We start from the raw sequence: 7650 nt of genomic DNA, 5'->3' as shown, positions 1-7650 counted from the left end.
TTCATACTTTTACCATTTTATTCTTTTTTTTCTTTTTTCTTTTTTATTCTCTTCAACAAAGTCTTTACTTTTAAATGATTATCAGTACACCAAATAACAACATGTAACAAGTTCTTGAATTCTATCATCTAGTAATTTGGATTAATACTAAAAGCAGCCCAAACAATTATACCACTATTCATTGTTCTAACCCTTCACCAGAAAGGACTACTCTTATTTTAAGGCTGGCTGCTGCTTTACACAGGTTACAAACAACTATTTACTACTTTTTCATAGATAAAGCCCCTGACCTTCAAGAAAGCTTAAGGGAAAAAATTAATTTAATCCCTTTCTTTCTTAAAAAAAAAAATGTTTCTTACCATGTCTAAGAAAGAAAAAGACAGTATTGTTATATATATTTATATGTTGCTTCAGTTAAAAGGCATAGAAAAACAGACAAAGTATACTCATTAACTTTCTAAGAAATATGAGGTAAAAAGATGAAATCTTTGGAAAAACTCTACTCTAAGTTTATAGAAAGAAACTAGATTTGCTGTTCTCCCAAAAGCAAAAGGACCTACTATACAGTACACAGAAATAATTTAATGCCTTTTCACAAGATTGTAACTCAAGCTTTGCAAAAGCTTCATATTCCATGGAGGCATATAAGATGCCAACCCATAGAACAGGTGCTTCTTTCTTCTTTACTATCCACTTATGCGGTAGTTTTCATGGATTTCTGGCCGGATGTCACAGACAAAGGCCAAGAGGTTGTCCAGGACTTCATCCCTGTTCTGCCGGAAGTAGGTCTGGAGGATGAGCATTTTCTCCTGGGTTTCCTTCTCCATTTCAGTGCTACAACTGCCGTGGGATCCCAGAGCCGCAGCTTCCTTGGCCTTGAATTCCTTCTCCCTCTGCAGGTGGTACTGTTCAATTTCAGCCTGAGCCTCTTCTTTGGCCTGCTTCAGCCACCGGTTCTTTCGCTTGCGGGCCTCGGACACCTTCTCGGCAGCCCGCTTCTCAGCCTGCAGCAGCTGCTGGATGCCCTGCGACTGACTGGCCATGGCGGTGGCGACCCCCAAGAGGAGAGCAGCCTCCATTTTAATTCTTTATGCCTATGTTTCTCTATATATTTATTTCTTCTTCTCATTACAGCAGTCCCTTTAGCATTTCTTGCAGTGCTGGTTTGGTGGTGATAAACTCCTTTAGCCCCGCCTCCCCCTTTTCTTTTGTCTGGGGAGCACTTTATTTCACCATCTATTTTGAATGATAGCCTTGTTGGATATAGTAATCCTGGTTTCAGACTCTTGCTTTTCATTACTTTGAATACTTCATGCCATTCCCTTCTGGCCTATAGAATTTCTGATGAGAAATCAGCTGACAGCTTTATGGGAGCTCCTTTATAGGAACAAACTGCTTTTCTCTTGCTGCCTTTAAGAAGCTCTCTTTTTTTTATTTTTTTGGCATTGTAATTATGATGTATCTGGGTGTGGATCTGTTTGTGTTCTTCTTGCTTGGGACTCTCTGTGCCTCCTGAACCTGTGTACATTTTTCTAACACCAAATTAGGAAGTTTTCTGCCATTATTTCTTCAAAGTGGTTCTCTAACCTTGCTCACTTTTTTTCCCCCTCTGAGACTCCTACCATGTGAATATTGTTACACTTCATGTTGTCCCACAGCTTCCTTAAACTATCCTCCTGTTTTTTCATTGTGGTGTGTGTGTGTGTGTGTGTGTGTGTGTGTGTGTGTGTGTTTTGTTCTCTGATTAACTGATTTTTTTCTACCATGTCTTCTAATTCACAGATCCAGTTCTTGGATTTCCCTAATCTGCTGAGTATTCCTTCCACTGAGTTATTTATTAGTGCTATGTCATTCTTCATAGTTACTATGTTTTATCTCATGCTGTTGAGCATCTTTGCCATCATTTTTCTGAACTCTTGTCTGATTAATTTCTTACCTCCATTTCATTTAGATCTTCTTCTGGTGAATCCTCTTGTTTTTTCATTTAGGGCCTATGTTTTTGTCTCCTTATTTTGGCTTCCTGTTTGTGTTTGTGTTTATGTATTACATAGATCTGGTATGCCTCTCAATCTCTAGTGCAGGGCAGTGTCAGATGTTGTTTTTGACTAGCCCTGAGCACCCTGTTTGGAGCTATCAGCAACCCACAGCTTGTGGCTCCCTCTTCTGGAGTGGGGTGCCTTTGGAAAAGACCAAGATGCGCTCCATGGTCTGCTTTTCCTAGCTCCAGGCACTGAATTAAATAAGACAAAGGCTCAAGGCCTCCAGAGACCCACCTCTGCCTACAGTCTGATTGTATTCAGTCTTTATTATCCTCAGGCTGTCAACCATAGGGTGAGGTGAGAGGTTTTAAAATAGGGTGGGGCAATTGCTTTTTCCTGTAGGCTGATTGTTATTCTCAGTCTCTTAATGGGCCTCAGAATCTCCACAGGGTGGTACCAGGGGTTTTACTATAGGGTGGGGCAACTGCCATTCCTCCCATGAAAACTACCTGGATAGCCAAGGTCACCAGAGAAAGATGTTCTTTGCAGCATGAGGTAATAACTCATCACAAGGAACTGGAGTATCTGCCTTTTATAGTCTAATCCCAGAGCCCCTAATCCTTGTTTCTTCTCACACAGCTCCAGTCCTTTACGCTCCCTCTGCCAGAGCCCAAGGTGAGTGGCTGCACATAAAATGTTGTGTCTTCGCCCTTTAAAAAGGTGTCTGCATTTCCAGCCATGTCTCCCTGGCAGACAACAACCCTGATGCTTTTCTCAGCCAGATGTTATGTGGGCACATTTCTCAGTTCTGGTGCTCTGGGCTCCAGAGCTCAGCTTGGGGTTTATACCCCATAGTTCTCAGTAGGAAACCCCCACAGCTGAGATAGCCCTGTAGAACTTCAGCTGGCTGTGGGAGCGTGGCCAGCCATTTTGCATCTCCTCACTGACTACCAGTCTTTATGTGGTCTCCATTTTCTGTCCTTGGTTATCAGGGTTCTCTCCAGCTAGTCTTCAGTTGATTCTTGAGAACAGTTTTTCTGTATTTTAGTTGTAATTCCAGTTTGGTCCAGGGAGTGTGTCAATGCAGCTTCTACTTAATCTGTCACTATTTTGGAATCCTTTGGTGATTATGTTAATATACATTTAGTATATTAGAGAAATCTGAGTTATAGATTTTTAATTTTTATAACCATGTTACAGAATGTGAAATAATATTCCAGTATTTCTTTTGGCACTCATGAGCAGAGTAGGAGCCATAGGCCAGGTGCAGAAGTTCCCCAGGGTGGAGAGCCACAAGTGCCTAGCTATTTGCAAAACAACAAGTTCTTGCACAGTCCATTTCCTAACCCCTGGAAGATTATATCTACACTTTAGCTGTTTTTCATCTCCCAGCTCAGAGAAGCAGCAAAATCAGGTAGAGTGACACTGTGGCTGACATCAGGACCAGCTATATTGACTAATGACCCATTGATACCAACTACTCTGTGGAGACCATGACCCTGGGGAGACAAATTAGGAAAGCTGATGAATAACCTATTGAAATCCTCCACTGAGACCTCTAGATAAAAGCCCTCAAGATAGGACAGAGGACCCTGTGGGGCTCTATAAAGCAAGCCAGAGCCTTTCCCCACCCCTTTCTTTCTCAGGTGTGCCCTCTCTCTTCTGGAGCTAACTCTGGCCCCTCCTCTTTCTTTTCTCCCTTTCTCCTAAGCTCCAAGGGCCCTACTGCTATCTCTGTAACTTTTAAAATAAACTTTCTCTTATAATTTGAAAATTGACTTTGAATTCTTCTCTTAGCCAGAACTCAAGAACTGAATTTGTTGAACTGAGGTCTAGCACCTGGTGCTGTTTATCCACTGCTAACAATAGTAACTATGTTATAAATTCTCAAAGAACCATGCTGATGAACAGAAGTAAGGGAAAGTGTGATCAAGATCATTATAGTCCAAGCTAGGACAAACTCAAAGCAGTTCAACCCCAGCAAAAAACTTATAAAATAACTTAACAACAAAGGTTTGGCATTGAGTTAGTTAGAAGATTTAGGCATCACTATATCCAAGTGATCAAATGATATTTTGAGAAACCTTCCTTTTTTTTTTAATCCTCACTGGAGGATATTTTTCCATTGATTTTTAGGGAGAGTAGAAGACAGAGGGAAAGACAGAGAGAAATATTGATGTGAGAGAAACACATTGGTTAGTTGCGTCCTGCACAAGCCCAGACCAGGGCCCAGGCTGGGGAGGAGCCTGCAACCTAGGCTCTTCAAATGCATGGGCATATTCAGTCAGACCTAGTTATTGAATCTCCTGATCACCAAAATAAATAAATAAATAAACAAATAAATAAATATAAATAAATAATATATAAATATATATATAAATAAAACTATACTTTCTCTAGAATTTAGAGGGATCATAAAATAATATTTTATTGGCTCTTTTATGTACTTTTGATTATATATTGGAATAACCCCTGTGGTTGAGATGTTAAACCTAGAGCAAATTTATAGTCTAGTTGAGGAGTCAAAAAATTGAGGGGGTGGGAGGAGTCTGCTCATGGAGATCCACGGGGGAGCTAATAGGCCCAGCCGCGGGAGGCGAGAGGCCAGTCGCTCTCTGGCCAGTGCAGCCTTGGCCTCCTCCACCGACCCTGTGGCTCCTGGGGGCCCAGGAGGGGGTGAGGTACCCATGGCCAAGAAACACGCAGGAGAGTGGGACAAGAAGCTGGTGGCCAAGAAGAAGACGGACAAGAAGCGGGCTCTGAGGAGGCTGTAGTGGGTGCTTCCTCCACACCTGCCCGACCCTCAGCTCTGTCTCTAAGTTATTTAAGTTATGTCTGGGGTGGGGGAGGGGGGTACTGGGACCCGGATTTGTTTTTCTAAACAAAGTTGGTATAAGAAATAAGAAATAAGAAATGTTAAATAAGAAATATTCTGAAAAAGAAGACAAGGATATAATGAATATCTATTGCATATACAATTTAATAGCCTATATAAAGTATATTTCAAAATACATAATCAAATAAACTATTGTCTTCTTTTTTTAATACCTGATCAAATTACTAGGCCCAAATCCTAGCTTTAAAATGGACACATCTCTGTGTAAAGAGAAAATAGCTTAAAGGAAACCTGAACTGTTAGCGAAACATGGAAAACTTTATATACTTGCTGTGTTATACATAGTTTTAATATACACAGTTTGTTAATATACTTATCCAGTGGCCATAAAGCAATTTAATTTTTCACTATTGATTATTGCTTATTAATATAATATTATAAAATACCAGCTACATGTCAGATAGTGTTTCAGGAATAGATAAATAAGGCATGTTTCCTACAATAACAGAACTCAATCATATTGATAATAGCCAGATACATAATTAGAATCAATAGTATATATTTTAATATTACATCAATATTACATATACATATATATATATAATATATATATTATTGTAATATTGTGATTAATATATATTTGGGTTTTTTGTTCCTGGCACATAGCTCCTAAAATTCTTAGCATTTCATGGGAATTAAAAGAACAAGGTCTATTTTTTATGTTAATGAGGTGAAGTTTAGAAAGCACCTAAAGGTGTGGGCTGGTTGCCCTAGAGCCGTGGTTGGCAAACTGCAGCTCGCGAGCCACATGCAGCTCTTTGGCCCCTTGAGTATGGTTCTTCCTAAGCCTTAGGAGTACCCTAATTAAGTTAATAACAATGTACCTACCTATATAGTTTAAGTTTAAAAAATTTGGCTCTCAAAAGAAATTTCAATCATTGTACTGTTGATATTTGGCTCTGTTGACTAAAGAGTTTGCCGACCACTGCCCTAGAGAGTGAATTCAATAGCTGATGGACAATGATTTAATCAATCATGCCTGTAATGAAGCCTCCATACACTTCTCCCATCCCCACCCCCCCCAAAAAAAATAATAATAAAGTTTAGATAGCTTCCAGCTGGTGAGCACACAAAGGTGCTTGGAGAGGGCATGGAAGCTCCATGCCCCTAGCCATATGCCTTGCTCCATCATGCATCTCTTCCATCTGGCTGTTCCTGAGTTATATCTTTTTACAGTAAACTTGTCATCTAATGAGTAGAATGTTCTCTTTGTCCTGCTACCTGCTCTAGTAAATTAATTGAACCCAAAGAGGGGCATCTTTGTAACCTCTGATCAGGTACACAGGTGACAATCTGGACTTGCAGTTGATGTCTGAAGTGGGGTTGAGGGAACAGTCTTATAGGACTGAGCTCTAAAACTGTGAGATCTGATGCTATCTTCAGTGTCAGAATTGAAATGAATTGTAAGACATCTAACTGATGTCAAAGAATTGCTTGGTGTGGGAATCCCCCCACCCACACATACATTGGAATTGGTGTTAGAATCAGACATATCTGTGTTTCAAAGGATGTTAATCAGGCCTGTGGGATTCCAGTAAAGGAAGCTGTAACACTGACTGGAGGGTGGGGAAGACTTCTCTCAGATGGTGGCATTTAAACTGAGCTTTAGCTGGGCCTTAGCAGATGTATAGGATTTGTACTGGCGGACAACTCCTACCAATACAATAGGAGTTAGAGGTTGGGATGAGAAAGAAAAATAAGTAAAGTTAGAATGAGAAGAAATGCAGAAAAGCAAGCCCAGGATTCTGTTCTCAAGGTGATTACCCTATCTAATAAAGAGGGAATATCCTAATTGACCCTCATGCCATCGCAAATATGGTGGCACCCACAGCCAATAAGGAGGGAATATGCTAATTGACTGCCATGCCCTCAAAGATGGCGGTGCCCACAGCCAATAAGGAGGGAATATGCTAATGGGCAGCCATGCCCTCAAAAATGGTGGCACCCACAGCCACAAGATGGCAGCGCCCAGTCCCCTCAGCCCTGCTGGGGCGCCTGCCTCCAGAGTCCCCCAATCCCCTCAGCCCCCGAGTCACCCAGGGCCAGCCCAAGGCACAGGTAACCAGGGCCAGCCGAGGTTTGCGCTACTGGCAGTGGCAGCAGCAGAGGTATGATGAGGGTGTTGCCTTCCCCTGAGCGCCGGGTCACATCTCACCCCTGAGGTCTCCCAGACTGTGAGCGGGAGCAGGCCAGTCTGAGGACCCCCCTCCAGTGCATGAATTTTCATGCACCGGGCCTCTAGTGATAGCATAAAAGCACTGGTTATCCACAAAGAGTTATAGAAAGAGTGCTTCATGTAAAAAAGAGCATAAAGAAAACTGTAAAAAGATATAAAAAATAGCAAAGATTTTGGCAAGATGGCTAAAGCAATGTGGCAACATTATGGGTGGGTACCTGGGAAGGCAGAAGATGACAATGTATATGTGGGTTTTTTTCCTCATCTACTTTACAGATTTTAAATCCTCATATTACCGTAACAGTGAAGTTTTCATTTATAATTTTCTAATATTCTACATTTTATATAATTTAAGTTTTTATATTACAAGTTATGCTTACATAGGCTCTACCCAATAAAAAAAAAATTGGGAAAGTAAAAGTAATTTATTTTAGTGTCATGTTGTGGACAACCAGTGCCTTTATGCTATCCTAAGCACCCTGAGAACAGAATCCTGGGCTTGCTTTTCTGCATTTCTTCTCATTCTGACTTTACTTATTTTTCTTTCTCATTCCAACCTCTACTAAACTCCTATTTCCTACCTGAAGTTTGTCTTAACT

At 40.8% G+C, this 7650-nt stretch overlaps 1 pseudogene; it reads right to left on the bottom strand.

The window, feature by feature from the left end:
- Window positions 1-516: 516 nt before the first annotated feature.
- On the bottom strand, window positions 517-1047 carry LOC139002075 (V-type proton ATPase subunit G 1 pseudogene; annotated as a pseudogene).
- Between the last annotated feature and the right edge of the window lie 6603 nt (window positions 1048-7650).

This window comes from Myotis yumanensis, unplaced genomic scaffold, assembly GCF_028538775.1.
Source record: "Myotis yumanensis isolate MYYU_CA2020_CCGP unplaced genomic scaffold, mMyoYum1.0.hap1 SCAF_2, whole genome shotgun sequence".
Classification (NCBI taxonomy): Eukaryota; Metazoa; Chordata; class Mammalia; order Chiroptera; family Vespertilionidae; genus Myotis; species Myotis yumanensis.
The sequence above is the reverse complement of the archived record's forward strand: the minus strand, read 5'-3'. Positions and strand labels throughout refer to the sequence as shown.